The sequence below is a fragment of the Macaca mulatta genome, chromosome 11, assembly GCF_049350105.2.
Source record: "Macaca mulatta isolate MMU2019108-1 chromosome 11, T2T-MMU8v2.0, whole genome shotgun sequence".
In the NCBI taxonomy this organism is placed as follows: domain Eukaryota; kingdom Metazoa; phylum Chordata; class Mammalia; order Primates; family Cercopithecidae; genus Macaca; species Macaca mulatta.
This window is the reverse complement of record NC_133416.1, coordinates 72,044,554-72,065,000: the sequence shown is the minus strand read 5'-3', so window position 1 is coordinate 72,065,000 and position 20,447 is coordinate 72,044,554. Positions and strand designations below refer to the sequence as shown.

The following is a 20,447-nucleotide window of genomic DNA, read 5'->3' as shown; positions in this document are numbered from 1 at the left end:
ACTCAGGAGCAATTAATTGCCTTATATATGTGAATAGGTAAGTATGAAAGTACACATTTGGATATGCCATTTTCTTCTCTCGTATTCTCAGGGAAATGTGTCTTGCTTTTGAGAAATAAATGTACTTACTTTTTATTTACATGCCAATGGTTCCCATTCCCATTTTTCATTGACTTCTATTAAAAAGAGAAAAGGATGTCACTCTGCTTGCTCCAGTTAGTCTGAAGACCACGTTCAATATTTCATCTCTGCTGTACTCAGTGACACAGTACATGGAGCTAGCATTGTTGTTATGGTCAGATAAGCAGCTTAGCAAGATGACACTAGAGTTTGAGGGAGATGTGGCCTGAGTTCCTCTTCTTCCAGCTTCTGATGATCTGATACTATGCCACACAGTGTGCTTGTCCTATGCCAGTCTGTGCTGAGATGGGTATGTCTTTGAATCAAGGTCCTTTCAATTATTTCCAAGTATTCTCAGTCTCTTCATGTGCAATGCCATCAATCCAAGCTCAATTTAAGAATCATCTTTACCAACTGATTTCAATAGAAAGTAATTTTTCTCCAATAGCCCCTGAAATACTGGCTGCCTGCCTTATGTGTTACCCAGGCAATGGATTTTCTTTATAAGCTGAGTATTCTGTGTCTGCCTTCTTTGCATTGCTGCTGTGACCTGGAGGTGGGAGAGAAAAATGGGAGAAGAATGCAAGGAAGGAGAGTCATGTTCTGATTGGAGTCAAAAGTTTCCTTTTGTGCATTTCATGTCCTACGTCCCACCATCAGACATTCTTCTGAGTCCAGTTGCTCAAGAGTAACCACTATCCAACCCATTCTTGCCTGCCCAATACCAAACAGGCAATACAATGCAGGCACAATATGAGGAAATCATGCATGTCACTGGCCCACTGATCTTGCAAGGTGTACAAATAAAATTGCTTTAATAACTTCTATTACCATAACATATTATGGTAATAGTATATTAAATATAACATGATATTTAACAATATAACAATATATTAAATATATAATATTTAATAATATAACAATATATTAAATATAACATATATTTGATATATTACATTATATATTCTTATTGAATATTAAATATTATAGCCATAATACTTAACAACAGGTAAGTTGACAGGTGCTGACCATTCAGAACAGACATGTGGAGTAATTAACTGGTACATAGTGACTAAATGTTACTTATTGGAAATGTTGGGTTTTGGAAAATTTTTTCCATTATTTTCTCAGAAACTTGTGGCATAACTAAAATTTGTCCTTAGAACACGTGTATGGACAAAATATTGTAACTGAGTCTGCTCCAAGGTAGGAAGCAGAGCCCTACAGGGCACACAAGAAAAACAGCATAAAGCCACCACCTTGTCAGCATTTGTAACCCATCTGCCTGTACTACACACCCTTATTGCTAGTCTCAGGCAATCCCATGGGGCAGTCACTCTGCCTCAGGAATGCCAGTGAGCAGGAGTGGGCAATTTGACGTGTATCTTCCGGGTGATTGCCAAATCAGAGCCCTGCCCTAAGCCTTCTGTTAACACCCTTCCAACCCTGACAGGCCAGCCCTTTGGCCTTCCTTGCTCAGAGAAGTTTTATTTTCTGAAAGAAAAGAAATGCTAGGCCTTTCTTATGCAAGAAGCAAGGGATCATGGGGCAAGCAACTGACCGAAAAAAAAGAGGTTAAGGACTACTTCCCTGGGGGCATGAGATTCAAGTATGGAAGGGCTCAAGGTTATCCGAGAGTAACCTCGCCTGCGAGCGCTCAAAACGGGTCCTGATGTGCCTTTGCCTACGAGTATTCACAATGGGTTCTGATGTGGAAGGGGTTCCTGGTTTGCTTTTCCAAAGTATTCTAGTAAATCAAACCATGAGTGTGAATCTGTTACAGGTAGTCATGCATGAGCAGGGCAGGAGAGGGTTCTTCCCCCACCCACTAGAAATGTGGGGTGATTGTTTGGCAATCATCCCAGTGCCTCTCTAAAAATGGTAATTCTGCAGCCAGGGAGAGACAAGCTCCTGATGGTCCACACCTGTTAACACTAAACGTGTTAACCGAATGCAGACCCCAGGGAGCAGCAGCTTCTTGGGCATGCGTGTTAAGAGACAAAATGGCGAAGGCTGACGTTCCAGGGCCACAGGCCACCTGAAAAAGCCTCAGATGGGCATGCGCATAACTCCCAAAACAGGCTGTGTGTGCTCAATTCCAAAGAGTAAGGAAAGCACTGCTCAGGCAAGCCCACCCTAAGGAAAGAATCTTGGGAAAGAGGCGAGCCTATAAAGTCATAGGATCAGGATTAAAGGCTTTTTTTTTTTTTTTTTTTTTTTTTTTGCCTGTCTTCTTTTTCTCTCTTTGACTTTCAGGCGGCCACTTGGATCTCTTCCAAGGGATCTTTCTTGTCTTATTAAGGCAGGTGAGGATGTCATTTGATCTGAGCTTTTCATTCCTTTGTTAATTTCCCAAATATAGAGCTCCTCTCCACACAAGGCAGCGTGGTGAGATGAGTAAGACAGAGTCCTTGACTTAAAGATACATACAAATCCCCATCCCTTCCGTTCACATTCTCAGGATAATTGTTTCATTTCCTCAATGTGAGTTAGTAATTACAGAAAGTGACATGAGGCCAGGCGCCATAATTACAGAAAGAGACATGAAGCCAAGTGCCGTGGCTCACACCTATAATCCCAGCACTTTGGGAGGCCGAGGTGGGCGGATTACCTGAGGTCAGGAGTTCGACAACTCCTGACCTCACGGTGGTCAGGAGTTCGACAACTCCTGACCTCACGGTGGTCAGGATGGTGACCAACATGGTGAAACCCCGTCTCTACTAAAAATACAAAAGCCAGGCATGGTGGCAGGCACCTGTAATCCTAGCTACTTGGGAGGCTGAGGCACTAGAATTACTTAAACCCGGGTGGCGGAGATTGCAGTGAGCTGAGATCACGCCACTACACTCCAGCCTAGGCAACAAAGTGAAACTCCATCTCAAAAAAAAAAACAACAACAACAAAAAAAAAAAACAAAGGAAAGAAAAAAACATGATAATCTGACATTTTCTGTTCATAGAGAATCATGGGAACCATTATAACAAAGAAGTCAAGAGTGCTGGTGTGGAGTGGACCTTGATTTGAATACTCATTCAGCTCTGCCACTTACTAGCTGTAGGCTCATATGCAAGTTACTATCCTCATCTGTTAAAAAGGAATAATATCTAATGTTATATAAAATGTAAAGATTATTTCACACAATGCCATTCACATAGTAAATGTTCAATAATAGTTAGCAAAAACCTCAGGACATATATAAGTGGCAATGTGAAATTAATACAGCAGAAGCTCAGTTCACATAGATGTTAACCCTTCAAACAAGCCCTGCATTGTATGAGTATCCCACAAAAAGAGTAAGGGAAGAAGATCTTATATCATTGGAGTGAGTGACCACCATGGACCAGCCACCATTACTCACTTTACTTCATGTAACCCGCACAATAGCCTCGTGAGGTAGATATCATCACCATTTTGCAGATGAAAAAACTGAAGCTAAGCAAAGCTGACCTGACCAAAATCACATAGCAAGTAAGATAGGAGTCCAGCTTCATCTCATTCCAATATGAGTGCGTTTTCCTCTTTTCCATTGGCCCTCAAAGTTTGGTCTTAAAGGGGCTGTATCAGCATCACCTGGGAACTCATTAGAAATGCAAATTCTCAGCCCTACCCCAAACCCACTGGGTCAGAATCTCTGGGGTTGCGGCCCAGCCATCTGTGTTTCACACTCAGATGACACACAATCAAGTCTGAGAACCACTACTCTAGCCATGTGTTTCCTCTTCAATTAGGATCCGACTCCTTATTTTGTATTTAACAAGGAGTATGAAACAAAGCCCGGGCTCTGAATTTGAATTCGTCAACAATAATGTGTCAAGTAATCTTAAACAAGCAAACCTTTGGCCCATTCCAGCCCATAGTGCATGTGCAGAAGAAAAGTAGACATTAATGTTGGGGCTATTTTTTATATTCTTAAACCCGTAAGCTAGTCTCCTTAGAGGATATTAAAGCTTTGCTGGTGTCACAACTAGTGGTGTCACTTCCCACCATTCCTGTTAGTCTTGGGCAACATGATACATGTATTAAGCTCCTACTATGTGCCACTGGGAGAAGAGTGGAGAACAAAATCAGCAAAGCCTCCCCTCAAGGAGCATATGATCCAATTCCCAGCAGGGGACTCTTATTGATCATTCCTAGAATCCCAAGACCCTCTTCTTTTATCGTTCCCCCTACCAAACCTATCTACATTTAGAGTGGGAATAACTATAACTTCTAGGCAAGTAACTGTAACTCCTAAGATCATTTACTCAAACTCCCCTGGATCACACACAGCCTGTCCACCCAATGTAGCATAGCTGACTCCTCTGGTCTGAATGTGCCCCCTCAAAATTCACATGTTGAAACCCTGACCCCCAAGTGGATAGTAATTAGGAGGTAAGGATTTGGGGGGGTTACTGTGACTCATGCCCTCATAAAAGAGATGCCTCGTCCCTTCCACCACGTGAGGACACAGCAAAAAGGTACCCTCTATGAACCAGAAAGTGAGTCCTCACTAGACAATGAATCTGCCAGCGCCTTGATCTTCCACTCCCCAGCCTCCAGAACTGTGGGAAACAAGTTTATAAATCACCCAGTTTATGATATTTTGTTATAGCAGCCTGAACAGACTAAAACACTGACCAAATGATAAGGATCAGAGAAAAGCAAATCAAGCTTGGAGAAACCATTTTCCAAGCACCTACTGTACCAGCAGCCCAAGAATCATTCAGAATTATCCTGGCCATTATGCTGTGTGCCCGTGAATCTCAGCATGGGTCTGAAGAATCAGCTCTGCCAAGCCAGGACCCAGATCCTCCAGCATTTTAGTTCAGTGTTCTCTGTACTCCCCGGGTGATGGTGTGATGCTGGACTCATCACAAGTCATCAACCTCACTAGCCAAACGGCAAATACCCTGAATTTGCTTATTGACTATGAGAACCACATTGCTTCACACTGAAAACAAGTACTATTTGAAGAATAAAAGGACTCCTAATCTATATTCCACCTGCCGCTAGCTCTGTCTTTGAAAGCCATTGCCTTCACTGAATGATTCCAGCTGGTGCTCTCTTATGTGCTGGCTTTTATGGGCTGTAAGGACGGATACATAAGGTGTAGGTCAGCTTTTTAGGGAATGTAGAAGCCTTGCCCTCTCGACTCAACACATGCTTCTCTTTTCTTCTTCCTTGTATCCTGGAATTAATGGGGATAAATGTTGCTAAAGCATCTAATTAAATGTTCTTAGACAATTCTGGTCCATACACTGACCAGGAAACAGAAATGACTTCATCTGAAAGAAGAGAACTAATATATGTGGGAAAGAGGAGTGATCGACTGTAATATTTATGTTTTCCTGTCTCCTATGTGAATTCATAGGCAACTTCCAGAATAAAATCCTTACATGTTTTTTCCATCAATTGAAGAATTTGAATCTCCCTTATTGGCAGAGTTTTTCCTTGTTTAAATTTCCCTCCCACTTCACAATGTGCCTGCTACAAGTTTGTGTCATAAATCCTAGTATAAAATTCCCTGTTGCTTAACTTGCCCATAAATGTGGAGCATGTAGTCATGTTATATGATTCCTGACCTGAACATAAATTTCCTGTAGTCTAGAGGTGCCTTAAGGAGGAGCTAATATGTTCACCTGCTTGTTTTCCAGGCAATAATCCCAGAACAGGTGAAATGGGGAGGAAATTTAAATAAGATCAAAAGGTAGGTTCAAAAGAATGGACAAAGCCATCTGGAATGCCTCAGTGCTGCCCATCTCAAATATAAGACCCAGTGGAGTTTTAAGTGAAATTTCTAGTTTTCCCTTCTTTTTGACCAACTAAATGTCAGAAACAAAAGATAACTAGAAATTCCACTTAAAATTCCACTGGGAATTTTAAGGAGGATGCTCATTTTTTTCCAGAGGTTGGGTAAGATAAGAGCAAGTGAAAAAATACTGGTTTCTTCTAAGTTCATTGTCAACAACCTCTTTCTCCTCTTCATCCCCTGGCCTCCACTCTTGTTGCTTGAATGTGTGTTTAGCTTTCTCTAGCATTTTACCTTGCAGAATGAGCTTGGGGCATTTGGAAGTTATTTGTTGAGTTATACGGGGAGATTTTTATTTTGCATTTCAATTTACTCTGCAGATGACAACACTGCATTGCTGAAAAGAATTTTCTGAACAAGAAATAACTGTTCCACTATGCACTCATAAAAATTAAAAATAAAAAAGTTAAAAAGAAACAACTGTTCCAGTAGGAGTGTAAATTGATACAGCCTTTAATATAATTTGGTAATATGTATCAAAATCCTTGAAATTATGACCATTATTTGACCCAGTAATTCCACTTGTATGAATTCATCCTTAAAAATTATTGTACAAAGACAAGAACAGATATGAACAAGGATGTTCATTGCAGCATTGTTTAGTACAGTAGAAGTTTGAAACAACCTAAATGTCTAGAAATAAATGATTGGTTAAATAAATTCTGCTAAATCCATAATGAGAACTATTATGCAGTCATTAAAATGATGACAGAGATTACAGGTTTGTATAAGGATGAATGTCTATCTTCTGGTAGCCATTTATGCCTCGTCTTCCATTATTGGAATGCTAAGCATGTGGGAGTTATTTAAAGCCTACTGCTCAAGGTCATTGCCAAAGTCTGATTGCAAAAATTCAAAAATTTGCAACCTCAGGCATAAATGGGTTAATAAGTGAAAAAAGCAAGCTACTAAACAAGTTGTATAGCTATTATCTCTCTAAAAATTATATGTATATGCACATATGATTTATGAAATGTCTCCTATGAAATTCTTTTTAACAGACCACACACTGAAGTTCAATAAGTACACATTAAGAATTTGTCATGCTAAAATACGATTATGTTTTGTCCTACAATTATATATAGTGAAGTAAAATCCACAAGTATTTCGCATTAAGATTTGAGCCTTCAAAGCCTCTCCCATGTTGGGCTCATTATGCTCATGCTATTTTTGGGTCAACATGACATGCCTCCCTCTTCCATTTTGAATGTTTTTCATTGAAAAAGAAAAAAAACAGGTTTTATTTGCGGCAGTTTTTAGGAACTCTGACATAAATAAGAACACACACATCCAGGACAGCTATTTACACATAGTGTCAGAAAATATTTCATTGTAGTGGCTTCTCTTGAATAGAGGCCAAAGCCTGAGTTGGAATTGGCTAAAAAGAAAAAAAAAAAGCCTTACAAGTAAGTTTCTCTAGAACAGATTTAGTGCACATTTCTGTGCAAGAGCTTTAAACACATTTCCATTCTAATTAAAAATATAATTGGCAACATACGTCTTTATGCTATGAATATTTTGGTAGAGGCAATTCAAAGGCCAGCAATTATATACACCTCTAAAAAGCTTAATTATTCACTAAAGGAGAAAAACCAGTTTTTAAACAAACAAAAAAAGCTGTAATATTAACTTTTGACATCTAATTCTCCAACTTTGGTGACTTACTATTATAAATGATGCTATAAGCTGAAATCAAAAACAAAACTCCTACTCTAGCCACTAGTGTAACCCTCAACTCTGGCTGCCCGCCCTCATACAGTGACCACCCACTAGTGATTCTGACTTCTTATGTCTGGAGTAGAACCCACACATCAGGATCTTTTAAAAGCTTCCTATGGACTCTAATACATAATCATAATTTAGAAGTCCTGTACCTTTATAACTTATAGCCCTTGATTAGCAATTACTCCAACACCTGAAATGAATGAAGTGCTATAAGATTTAAACAGTCTTAAAACATCACTTAATCCAACCCTTATTTTGCAGCGGAAGACACTCAGGCCTGGCAACTTCCTTTATTATTTTCTTATTTTAGCGATAAAAGAGAGGGTGAAACCTAGAGTTTCCCAGAGGATTGTCTTCATCCCCCTCTCACATTTACTCAATTCTCAACTATTTTTTCCCCACTAGGCACAAAATTCTATAGCCACCATCTCCCTATTCAGTGAGTGGGATTTTAAGTCCTCAGTACAGACTAGGACAAAAGCCACTTTGCTGAATACTTTTGCTGCACCCAGCATTAGCTCACATCACCACAACTCTATAAGATGGGTACTATCCTTTCTCCATTTTATTGACAAGTAAACTGATATTCAAAGGACTTAAATATTTTGCCCAATGTCAGACAGCTGGAAATGGTAGAACTGAGATAGGAACCTAGATCTACTCAACTTCAAGTCATCAGAAAAGAGAATGATAGAGGAGCTCCACCTGGGGTAAACCCACAACCCAAAGTCCTGGTTATTATTAACTTAGAGATGAGATCTCACAAGAACCTATTCATATATTTCCATTTCCTTGTGTACTGCCAAGACAGCAGGAAGCAGAAATATAGCAATTGAATGGGAAGATGAGAAAAGTAAAGCTCTTGATACCAAGGGTAAAGGCTTTGTTGAGGAAATGCCACAAGTAATGTTCATGGGCCTTTACCTGTAAGGCAGAAGTGCAGTCAGGAGTGCTCGGCTTTCACAGGACGCAAAAAACTCTGCCGTCATCCCTGGCAGGCCACCCAAGCAAAGCCTACGGCTGATTCCCTTTGAAATGTTCGTCAGGTCTCACACTATCCATTGCGTGTGCTCCTCAATCTACGCAGCACTCCCTTTCCCTCCTCCTTCACCTGGCTAACTCCTACTCATCTTTCAACATCAGCTCAGTCTTCCTGGGCCCCCCGATCTCTGAAGACCATATCACATAGTCCTCTTTTGTGCATCCATAACAGCCAGTGATACTGCCATCAAACCTTGCTAGGTTGACTTGTCTATTTACTTTTCTGCCTGCTACCAAAATGCCAGTTCCTTTCAGTTAGACCTGCGTATCCCACATACACAGGCCTCAGCCCATTCCCTAGCACGGAACAGGCACTCAAAAAACTGATGTGGGAATAATACACAAATAAACAATAAATGTGTACTCATTCCAGATAGGTGGATAGAATAAAGCATGGCAATGCATTTGGAACAGATAAAATGTTACGCTTTTCTTTATAATTATAGTTATAAAAATTATTTCCTTTACAATTCACAGTTGGCATTACCACCTCTCTTAGGAAGGGAAGTATTTTGTTCTGAAAAATTATTTTACCCAAACTGGAGCGCTCAGTGAGATGCTCCCCTCTCTCCCTACCTCACTCCTCTCCCCTGGTTAGGTCCTATAGTGAGGCTAGGACCAAAGCTCCAGAAATACGAATGAAGTTATTCTGCATCAAAAAGGAATGCACTTTGAAGTTTCATGGGCAATCCAGGAGGGAGTGTGCAGATGAGGAAGAAGAAGTCAGTGAGATGCTGAAAGCCTACATATTCTGCAATGTGGTTAACTCCTATTGACACTACAGTTCAAAAAAAGAAAAAACTAAACTCATGAATTATGCATGAATTTTTTTGTTTATTTTTGTAGGCTTTTTTAGATTTTTTGAGGTATAATTAACAATTAAACTTGTTACAATCAAACTTCAAAGCATACAATATGATGTTTTGATATACGTACACATTATGTAATGATTACCATGATCAAACTAATTAACATATCCATCACCTCATATAGTTACATTTCTGTTGTGGGGAGATTACTTAAGGCCAACTCTCCTAGGTAACTTCAAGTACACAATACATTATTAACTATAGTCACTGTGCTGTACATTAAATCCTGGAACTTATTCATCTTAGAACTGCACATTTGTATCCTTTGAACCCACATCTCCCCATTTCTCCCACTCCACCCCACCCTGCCCCTGGTAACCACCATTCTACTCTCCATTTTTATGCTAAACCCATGAGTTCTTAAGTTGTTTTAACATGTTGTAGATTCAAAGTGGCAGCCAAGTTTCACACTGTAGTTGATGTGGAGCAGGATGGAAACAGCCCATTAGGACAAAAGAGCAAAAAACAATGATTTCATCAGCTTCTCAGGCTTCCTCTAATGGCCTCCCCTGCAAAGCAGGACACTAGGAAAACTGCTAACCTGTTGAACAGACAACAGCCCTCAAAAGATGATGGAAGCAATAAAGGAAGCTGCTGAATGAGCCAACAAATGAGGAGATGCGGTTGCAGCTAACTGCACAAGTCAGAATATTAGCTTAGAGCTTATTCGATGGGGCAAATGCAGTCAGACCTGGCAACTGTAGCTACTTCGATATAATGGACTGTCCAGGGCACAGCCCCAGCACTCAGAACAAGGGCTTCATCTCCTAAGTCACCAGGACATTGAGAATGGCCGAGGCTGCCACATGGAACACACAATCCAAGGCATCCCCTGAGGGTTGACCATAAATGCCCCCTGGTCGGGGGTGAGGAAAGAAAGGGCAGGGCAGCTCAAACACATTCCACCACGCAGGATGGACTCAGGACTGAGGCAGGGACCCAGACTTAGGAAAAACAGAATGACAGAGGATGTTAGGAGGTGAACTATGTCAGGAATAGTCAAAGGAACTGGGAAGGCTTGGCCAGAGAAGACACGACCTGGGCATGAGAAGGGTGTGTGGCTTAAGGGGAGAGATAGAAACTCTTCCTATTTTTGAAAAGTTGCCCCACAAGGGCAAAATGAAATGTGATCTATGTGGCACTAGAGGGCAGAGCCAAGACTAATGAGTGAAAAGTTTTAAGGACGCAAGATGAGGAAGTCGCCTCTAGCATCACAGTTTTCAGTGGTGACAATCCTGCCCCATAGGGAACATTTTGGAAATTTATACAGGCTTTTGTGACTTCTAATATAGTCATACTAGAGCATTTACATGTTAAAATACAAACATTTATTACAAGTTTCTTTCCTGGTCCTTCTCCTCTGTATTACAGTTAAGGCAAAATTCTTACTTTAAAAAGATTATATGTGTTAGTTACATTATGCATAGATTTCATTTTGGAGTAGAAAAGAAGCTGTTACCAAATACACATTATGAAAATGGGGCCAAAAATACATTATGAAATTGAGTTTGCCAGCAATGGGACCTGCTGCTCTGGCAGAAAAGTGACAAACCAAAGGATCTTGGCCAAATCTGCCTATAAGCATTTTTGTGGGGTATGTTCTGTATTCTTCAAAATTTTGAATTAGTTGCTGACATTTAAACCCTGGGAGATATGAACACATCCAGCAAGTGGGCTGCACTGCTGCTTGGCAAAAACTCACCCTGGAAAAGGTAAGACAGCTCCCTTTGGAAAGGGGATCCATGTCTCTGGCCACCCGTCTGCACCCAGGCTCGCTTCACCCGCTTACACCATTGGCCGTGGCCTTTAGGGATCCGATTGTGGCTCCTGCTCTCCAATTCAAGCTCTCAATAAATCAACATAGTGCGCATTGGGGCTGGCATTCCTCCCTGGCAGAGATCCTATATGGGAGAGTGAGGGAAGACTGACTCATCTGCCTGGAAAGAAATCTCAACTTTTCAAGGTTGTGGCTGTTTGGGGGAATCTCATAAAGCCTCTTCATGCTTCCCCAGAGAAGTACACAGCCACACAAAAGGTTACTTATAATTTCAATCGATATTGGACCCCTTATATCTTATTCTGCTCAAAATTAAGATTCCAGCTCTAATATGCTGTGGAGCCCAGCTGGCTAACCAAATCATACTTCCCATCCCAACTCTAATTTGGGAGATTTTTTCTATGTGTAATCAGATAATTTTTGATAGACTCCCCATAGGGATAACAACATTTAGTCTGCTACACCTGTGGACAGTCGGGCAGCTACTGAATGCTAGTGAAATAATGGTTCTTTGAGTCAAGCAAGTAAGTAACATCTAAAATCTGCTATTCTTGGAAGCTGCCTGCTTCCCAGAGGTCTCCAGCCCAACCACAACCGATAAATAAAATCAATTTTAAGACCAGATGCCCTCCCTCTCCAGTGACTCCTTAGGCCTGTAATTAAACGACGAAGACAGAGATATCGACTATGTTAGTGAGCTTTAAAAAATGAAATGTGGCATCATTTATTTTCTGGAGAACAAATGCCTTGAAGCTAGTGCCTGGTCATATTAATATTTCATTTTTATGTTTGTCTTGCCAGTGATCCCCCAGTCCCTTCCTGCTTTGCAGCCTTCTCAGACTTCTTCAGAAGTCACGCATTTAAAAACATGTTTAAATACACATTCTTATAAAAACCGATTTCTCCTTGGTAAGAGGGGAGGGTTCAAAATACCCAGCATCCTCCCAAAAAATTACCAAGAAGCCTTTAATTTGGCACTTGTCCTTCCTGTGATTTAAACTCATCAAACCACAGCCGTCCCTGGATAAAATTAGAATCAGATATAACAAAAACAAGATATATAGAAGACTACTGGGAACAATCTTTAGAGATGATAAAAAAAATAATAAATATGGAGAGAAACTGTGCTTTAAAATCACACAATTTTAGATATATCCAGATCAATATATTAATACAAATACTGCGAAAAGTTGTATCATAGAAGTTGAATAATATTTTCATAAAACAAGGCAGTGTTTTCACAAGGCACCTTTCATCAAGCAATCTTACAACTTCAGAAAGCACTGGATAGAAAAAGGGAAATATTCCCCAAATCCAATAAAGCTCAGTTGCGCCATTTAAAATAACTGCCAAGAAATGGGACATTCTGGGACAGAATTTTGGATCAAACTACTATGTTATTATATCATTGTTTAGAAATGGAAACTCAATTATGTTACAGAATGGCCTTTGTGAATTACTAAACGACTTTGAAATAATAGATGAAAACTTTCTTCTCAGATCCACTCTCACTGGAATATGAGTGCTTTCTCTACTTGGCGTGAAATACATGTCCTTAAGAGCAAATTGTTCTGGCCAGAAATGCTCATGCATTATGGCAAGGAGCAGAATTACAGCTTTTACTTAAAGCTTTGCACCATAGTGAGTTTTATACAGCGATAGAAATGCCCAGAAATGGGTCTCAGGGAGACTGTTTGTTGCTGTCATCGTTGACTTAAATTGCATACCCTTTGTGTTTTCCAAAAGCCAAACCCTTATTCACCTGTAAATACGCTAGAAAGTGGGGCAGTGTATCAATAAAATAATGCCCCAACTCCCAGCTGATACTAACTAGTGCGTGTGCTAAAATAATACAATAAAAAGAAACTCTTGGACTTTAGCAAATTAAGTGGAAAGGGATATGGAAAAGTTCAAGACCAGTCAATAAAGTAAATAAACTATTTCTGTCCACCAGTCAAGTTTTGGAAGAGTTCATATAGATAAGTTTTACTACCCTTCTGGCATTAAGACATTAAAAGCTCCTTCTGGTCTTATGGATTTATTTTTTTTATTTATTTTTATTAATTAATTAATTATTGAGACAGAGTCCCCCTCTGTCACCCAGGCTAGAGAGAAGTGGTATGATTTAGCTCACTGCAACCTCTGCCTCCAGGTTCAAGCAATGCTCCTGCCTCAGCCTCCTGAGTAGCTGGGATTACAAGCACCCACCACCATGCCCAGTTAATTTTTGTATTTTTAGTAGAGATGGGGTTTCGCCATGTTAGCCAGGCTGGTCTTGAACTCCTGACCTCAGGTGATCCACCCGCCTTGGCCTCCCAAAGTGCTGGGATTACGCGAGCCACCGCACCCAGCCTGGGTTTATTTTTAACAGAGTTATGAATATAACCAAAATCAGATCCCATCTGAGTACATTGCCTCCAAGATCCAGATCTTCTGCTGCAGGATCACCACGTGAGTGTCTGCAGCAAAACCTTCCAGCCAAGTGGAAATCACATGGCACCCACCACCTAAACCCTACATGTTCCTGTGCAGGCCTATCCCTTAGGTAGGACAAGTTGGGCAGTGGCTCTGGACCCTACATTTAAGGGGCAAGGATTGAGAAAGCCTTAGGGTACTGCACCATATCCTCTTTTCTGAATACCACTAACTTCCATCTCCAACTTTCTGTCCCAAATGGGCTTTGAAAAATGAGAATAGAGTGGACTCCTTCCAAGTGAAACTTTCTAGTGTGGGTCCCATACAGGTTTTATTACCCTGGTCCCAGACCCCAAGTCCCTGCTTTAAGCTATGGCCCTGCTTTAAGTACATTTCAGTAGTGGCCTTTCCCGGAGTCCTGAGAACTCAGAAGGAGGTTGTGGCAGGCCCTGCAGCACCAGGTCTCTTTCCTCCTCCAGAGATGGGGTCGTGTGGGCCTTCAACTGGGAAAGAAACTCCAGAAAGGCACAGGATATAGATCTATATTTTGTCTCTCAGATGAGACCATTTTAAGATGTCATCAGAGACTGTTTCTGAACATATTTTCTAAATCTAACATCAAACAAATTAATGCCTCAAGACACACTTTGGATTTCATATTACTTGGCTTTATTTTATTGAGGGAGTCAATCTTGTCTTTCAATAGAATTCACTGGTTCCAACAATTAATGACATAAATCCAGGAATGAGAGTGTCAGAGAAAAATCTGTTCTGTGCCTTCTTCCTCTTCCCTTAGCCCTGGGATCATTGAGGTTGTGTTTCTATAATGCAGGAAGCTGCCTTTGATTTTTCTTTTAGAAACTATGCAAAATAAAAAAGATTTGAGGGCCAGTGTAACTTCTTGAGAAGGACAAGGAAAAGAGCCAGAATCCCAGTGGTGCCGGAAAGACTCGGGGGCACATAAACCTCAAGGTCAGTCCTGCCTAGAAGCTGAAAGAAATCATAATAAGACTTCGTCTCTTTTCATCTTCAAAGTCCTCCATAAGCTCTAAATCATGTATCCCACCACACTACTGTAATCATGCGATTTGGCAGAAGCAAGAGACCTTTTATCTCTGGAGCTCAAAGCACTCTATAAATGCCAATTAATCCTTACAACTGCCCTGGGAGGTGATGGAATATTGGCGGACCTACTTTGTACATAGAGAAGTTATGTGATTTGGTCCAACCCACACAGCAAATTGGCAGCAGAAATAAGTTGGGAACTTGATCTGGAGGTTCTATTCCTGGGACACCTAAGGCTGAAAGCCTAGTCTGTATTTAAAGCATCTACATGGTAGCTGGCACATAGTAGATGCTTAGGTAATAATTTTTGAATGAATGAATAAGTTGGATATTCGTATTTCCAACTGCCTGCTGAATGTGCCTAAGCTGTGGTAACATCCCCAACTCAGGTTCAAATTTCTTATCCAAATTTACTTTGACTCTTGGGTTTCCATTCATTCACTCTCCAACCAGAACACCTACTATAGCAGAAACCCTCTCCTGAGCTCAGTAGATAGAGTGGTGAATAATACAGGCAGCAGCCGTCTCTCAAGGAATTTACATCTTGAGAAAACAAGGTAGACAATAATGAAAAATACAAATAATGTTAGATAAGAAGAGTGGAGTGATGTGACAATACATGAAAGCCAGTCGCTGGAGACCAAATGGTCATCCAGTTGCCACTGCAGGTGTAGGGCAAGAGCCATTTGCCAGGGCCCAGGGCACTAAGAATTTTTTTAGAGTTATGGCAACTTAAGGAAAGAAATTCCACTTGCTTCTATTCCACTACAATTGACAGCAAGACTTTAAGTCAGAAAAGGTCTAATGATTTGTCTTCAGAAATAATGAGAAAGAGGCAAACTGGTGATACTGTGTTGTAAGGAGTTCAGGGATGGAATAGGTGATGGCGGCTTCTGAGCTATAGGCCAGGGTTAAGACTGGTCCCCAGAGCCCGTCTGCACCTGAGCGTTGCCCCAAGGCATAATATTAAAAGTCCTGTGCATCCCAACAGAAACTGCTTACCTCTTTTATTTGCCACTCTGTCCATTCATTCACTTTATATTTATTGAGTATCTACTATGCGTCAAGCTCCAAATGCATCTCTGCCCTCAATGGCCCCACCACAAGCCAGGCCAACAATGATCCATCTCGATACTCTTTTATTTGACACACAGCATATTTTTTAGTTACAAGATGATTTTTGGCCCAGTAGTAACGAAAAAGGGGTCACATAGAGATAAATTATCAGCAGTTTTTTTGTTTGTTTTTTATCCCTGTCATGGCAAATTTGTAGTTTTAAAGTGAACTATTCAGCATCAATTGCAGTTTTTTCTTTTTTAAAAAAAAAAACTAATATAATTTATTTTTATAAAAGGAGTTTTAGGTTTACAGAAAAATTTATTGGAAAGTACAGAGTGTTCCCACTCCCTTCCTTTCCTTATCTCTCTACTCTGGATCAATCCTGGAAATGTGCTTGTCTGCTTCCGTAAAGGAGCTAATAAGATCACTAAGCACATTAACCTCATGCTTTTCAAATCCCTCTAATATTACAAAAACAATTGTTAGAAGAACTCAGGTTACAGACAAAGCTCCTGCCTTTCTCACACAGAATTCAGAATCAGCTGTGAACACATGAAATTCCATTCATGCTTATTGGACCTAAGGGGGCATTATTATAAGGAGCAAACTCCAACATCTCTCCTGGGCTCGCTTTTCCCCTATCCTGAATTTAACTTAGTGGAGTTGAGGAAGAGGAGGTGGAGGAGAGGAGCTGGTCCTCCTGGCAATAGTAGCAGCAATACCTAGACGTCTGCAGTGCTGGTGGACTTGACTGTGAGTGTTTCTATTTTTCTCAAGGTACACAACATTACCCCAAAGCCCATGAGCCTTTGAGGAAGCAGTTCTGTAAAGATGGATTCTTCAGTCACATGTTCCATATCTTCTACTTGCTTCTCCAAGTCACTGTAGTTTCCTCTTTGAACATAACTAAGTGGGCTTAAATTCCATCAAACCTCTCCTGCACTGTAACTGAAATTTAGCCTAGGGCAACAAAAATTTTCCTCACAACTGTTCACAGTTCTCTTTTCATTCTATCATAGAATTAACAATGCAGAGTAAGCCCAAAGATAGAGAGTGAAGGAGAAAATGAGAATTTAAAGGCTAGGCTGATCCTCAAATTAAAGACTTATTCTCTCTAGGTGAGGGTTCTCAGAATAGAATTCCCCTGAGCCTATCTAAGAATATGGCGGTTGGCTCTGAAACTTCTAAGAAAATCAGAAACCAACCAGCACCTCAAGAATATATTCATAGATCAACTGGAAATGCAGGAAGGGTCCTTTCTTAGAGATCATTTGATCTAGACTCCTGAAGATTTTGTCAATGAAGAAATTGTGGCCCAAAACAGTGGAGAAACTAGGCAGGCCTACATCAGAGTCAGGAGAAAACAGAAATGCAATGTCCTGATTCTTCTTACTCTTCACTATACACAGATATTGCTCCCTGCACACATGCATATATACTTAAAATCTACTTTCTACAGAGTTTAAGTTCACTTTAATCAGCTACAGACTGAAAATGAACAGGGATGTTTTGGTCAACCAAAGATATGTTAATGTCCAAAACCCCAGAAATAAGCTGGAAAAAAGTAATTGGCATTGCTGGTCCCTGGAAACTGTGTGGCCCTTTCTCCCCGACACTTTCATGCCTGCAAGCAAAATTCTCTGTCACTTACATGTGCAACTATCTCTGTTTCCCAGAGATCCTGAGGGCAGCCAGCTAAGGCTAAAAGGCCTCGATGACAGAGCGACTAAAGTTTTCTTTCTATACTCTCTGGGCTGAAAGCTGGGCCTGCCCACTCTGTTCTATCCACTGCCGGTTGTAACTTATGAAATTATGCTACAGTTGATTGGGTGCCAGGTCCTGGACCAAGTGATTTTCTTTTGTCCTCACAATTACCCCTATCTGTCCAATGGGAAAACTGACTCAGGTGAACCCACTGGTCTCCCTCCAAAACCTGCTGCTGCCTTCCTGGCCATGTTCTGGTCAACCAGGAGTTGACTCTTCTCTGTTCTAAAAGTGGAGTGGCAGCTGTGAGGACCCCAAAAGAAGACCAGTTCCAGAAGCCAAGCCAAAAATACTGATATGCTTTCTGCCCCCAGGAGTTGGAGGAACTGTACCTAAGTTCTTGGACTCAAGACTCACATGACTAAACATCAGGATGGCCAGCCACAGTCAAAATATTACAACTGGGTACCCCAAATCTACAAAACTTTTCCTCCAAGTCCCAACATTCTATATTTTGTGCAATCAATTTCCCTCCTTCCTATGACAGTCTCAGGAGGAGCATTGTGTCCTCTTCCCTGGAAAATCTCTTCTTGCCACTCCTCTTACCAGGTGACTGACTGGCCCCTGTTGACCTTCTGTGCATTTTACAGAAATTGTCCTCTTCACGGTATCTTTGCTTTGTGGTGGCAGATTGGGGGTGACATCATCACAGCCATAGCCATATAACACCAGAAGTGTCCCTGCTGCCTAGTCTTCCACCATTGAAAATCCGCCCCTTCTGTCCATATGTTGTGCTATACCAGTGAGGGGATGTTGATGTTCAGGGGGGATGAATCCATATCTGCAGGTGGATGAAGCAAGGGATTTCACATAAATGATTCTCTAATTCTTACCTAGCTGTGATGGCCTCTAAGCTCCAAGGTCACAGCTTAGGTGGCTGAGCTGACCTTTGAACCCAAATTAGCCTGGCTCACAGCTCATCACTACCCAATGCTGCTTCCTATTTCTGGAACTTTCTCCATTTTGGAGATACTCCTGGAACATCCCTAGACATGGCCTCCCACATTCCCCACTCCTACTTTCCATGGTGTTTGTCGTTGCTCAGTTTTCCTCAAACTTAAGAAATACAGAAAAATACGGGCCCACAGCTCAGTGTAAAGGAAAGTTTAAAGCTGTGGTTTTCTGTGATCACTTAGTGTCAACACAGTTATGAACCTAAAAGCAAACGTGGGCACTAAAATTAAATGGCACTGGTTAAGTGTTTGGTTATAAGGTAGTCATAGATGTGATCCAAAATCAGGTTAGATTTGGTTTTTTAAAATATCAAGACATTAAATGTATTCAGTAATAAAATATTGAAATTAAAAAGTCAAAATTTAAAACTTTTCACTGAAATGATGGATTCCCTGGGAATCCATGGCCAGCAAATTAAGCAATAGAGGGGAAGATCACCTTCCCTTTCTCACAGGTGGTGCCGGAGGCCCCCTGGACTTTGAGATAGGAGTTTGTGTGTGTGCATGCAGGAAGAGGAGGGACTCTTATAGCTAACATTGATTGAGTGCTTACTTTGTGCAAGACTGGTTAAGCACATTATGTGTTTTATTTATTTAACCCTCCTACGAGGGTTATCATCACAGCAATCTGCTATGAGCTAGGTACTCTTACCTCTGCTTTTACTGATGAACAAATCAAGACCTAGAGAGATTAAATAATTTGACCAGGGTCACACAGTTAGTGGAGAAACACTTGTCTATGGTCAAAGCTCAAGCTGCTAACCTGAACACTAGTTCTCTCTCTCTCCCACGTGCAACCCTAATGAGGAATGTCAGCACAGTCAGTCAACCTTGGTTCTCCTCACTTTCTTTTTACCACCTCTGGTTGCACCAGCACTGATTCTGGGCATCACACAAAAAGCCTGCATGGGCACTCCCCACAGCGCCAACTCAGCATCAGGCCCACGACAGTGGCTTAGGAAACACTTGGCTTGTTGTGAAGGAGTAAAATGCTTTAAACAACAGATGAGTGTGGTGTGTGTGTAGTGTTGTTTGTTTCCATTTTTCTTATTATTCCATTCCCCTTTTTATGGATCACCAAACACTGGCTGGAGCAAATCCAAGCAAGTTAACTTTCTGTTATTGACAGAAGGACAAGGAAACCAAAATGAAGATCATATTCCCCAAGTAGGCCCCCACATGCCTTCTCCATCTCCTCTGGAACCTGGTGGATTTTTGAAGAGACAAAGCTCTTACATTGCTGTTATGGGGATGAGATTTAGGGAAAAAATTATGAGGCCTAACTGATGCGAGACATTCTCTCTGACTTGGGGCAGGTGGGCTGTACTCCCAGCTGCTTGGCTCTTTCCTCTCTTCCTTGGCTATTTCAGACAGGCACTAAAGGAGCCCAGAGATATCTCCAGCGGTCACCTGAACCCCAGCTTCGGCGACCACCTCTGTCACAAAGACACTGTGCAGAGACTTGATTGAAAAAGCATATGTTCAAACCTGATTGAACTTGCTAACTTAAAGAGGCATTAAAGTCAGGAAATGAAAAAGAGATGAGCTGTATTAGTTTACCTTTGGGACCCGAGATAGTATATTTATACAGTCGCCATGAGGTAACAATGTGGAAGGGTTCCAAGGCTTGGCATGATCTAACCTGCAAGTCTATTTTCTTGTTTTCCGGTCTAGAATCCTCTCCTTGGGGGAGCTGAGAGCTGTCTGGTGCTAAATGTTTCCAGCCAGAGAACTTCTAACCTCTCTCTAGAGACACTCCTGAATAAATTAGTAAGTCGGATTCTTCTCTTTCATTTCACCTCACTGCCACTACTTACGTTCTTGGTACCAAGCTAAACAAGTCCCCACTTTGGTGGTTTACACGGAAACGT

The 20,447-nt window shown here is 41.1% G+C and overlaps 2 long non-coding RNA genes across 2 annotated transcripts in view; one reads left to right on the top strand and one right to left on the bottom strand.

Moving 5' to 3' along the window:
• LOC144332944 (uncharacterized) overlaps positions 1 to 3,313 on the top strand; it is an 89,060-nt gene extending 85,747 nt beyond the window's left edge. Inside the window, exon 4 of the long non-coding RNA XR_013401203.1 lies at positions 3,080 to 3,313. This is a non-coding gene — a long non-coding RNA (uncharacterized LOC144332944). The remainder of the gene's footprint in view (positions 1 to 3,079) is intronic.
• LOC107000933 (uncharacterized) overlaps positions 1 to 20,447 on the bottom strand; it is a 108,577-nt gene that overhangs the window by 69,077 nt on the left and 19,053 nt on the right. The window lies entirely within an intron of this gene.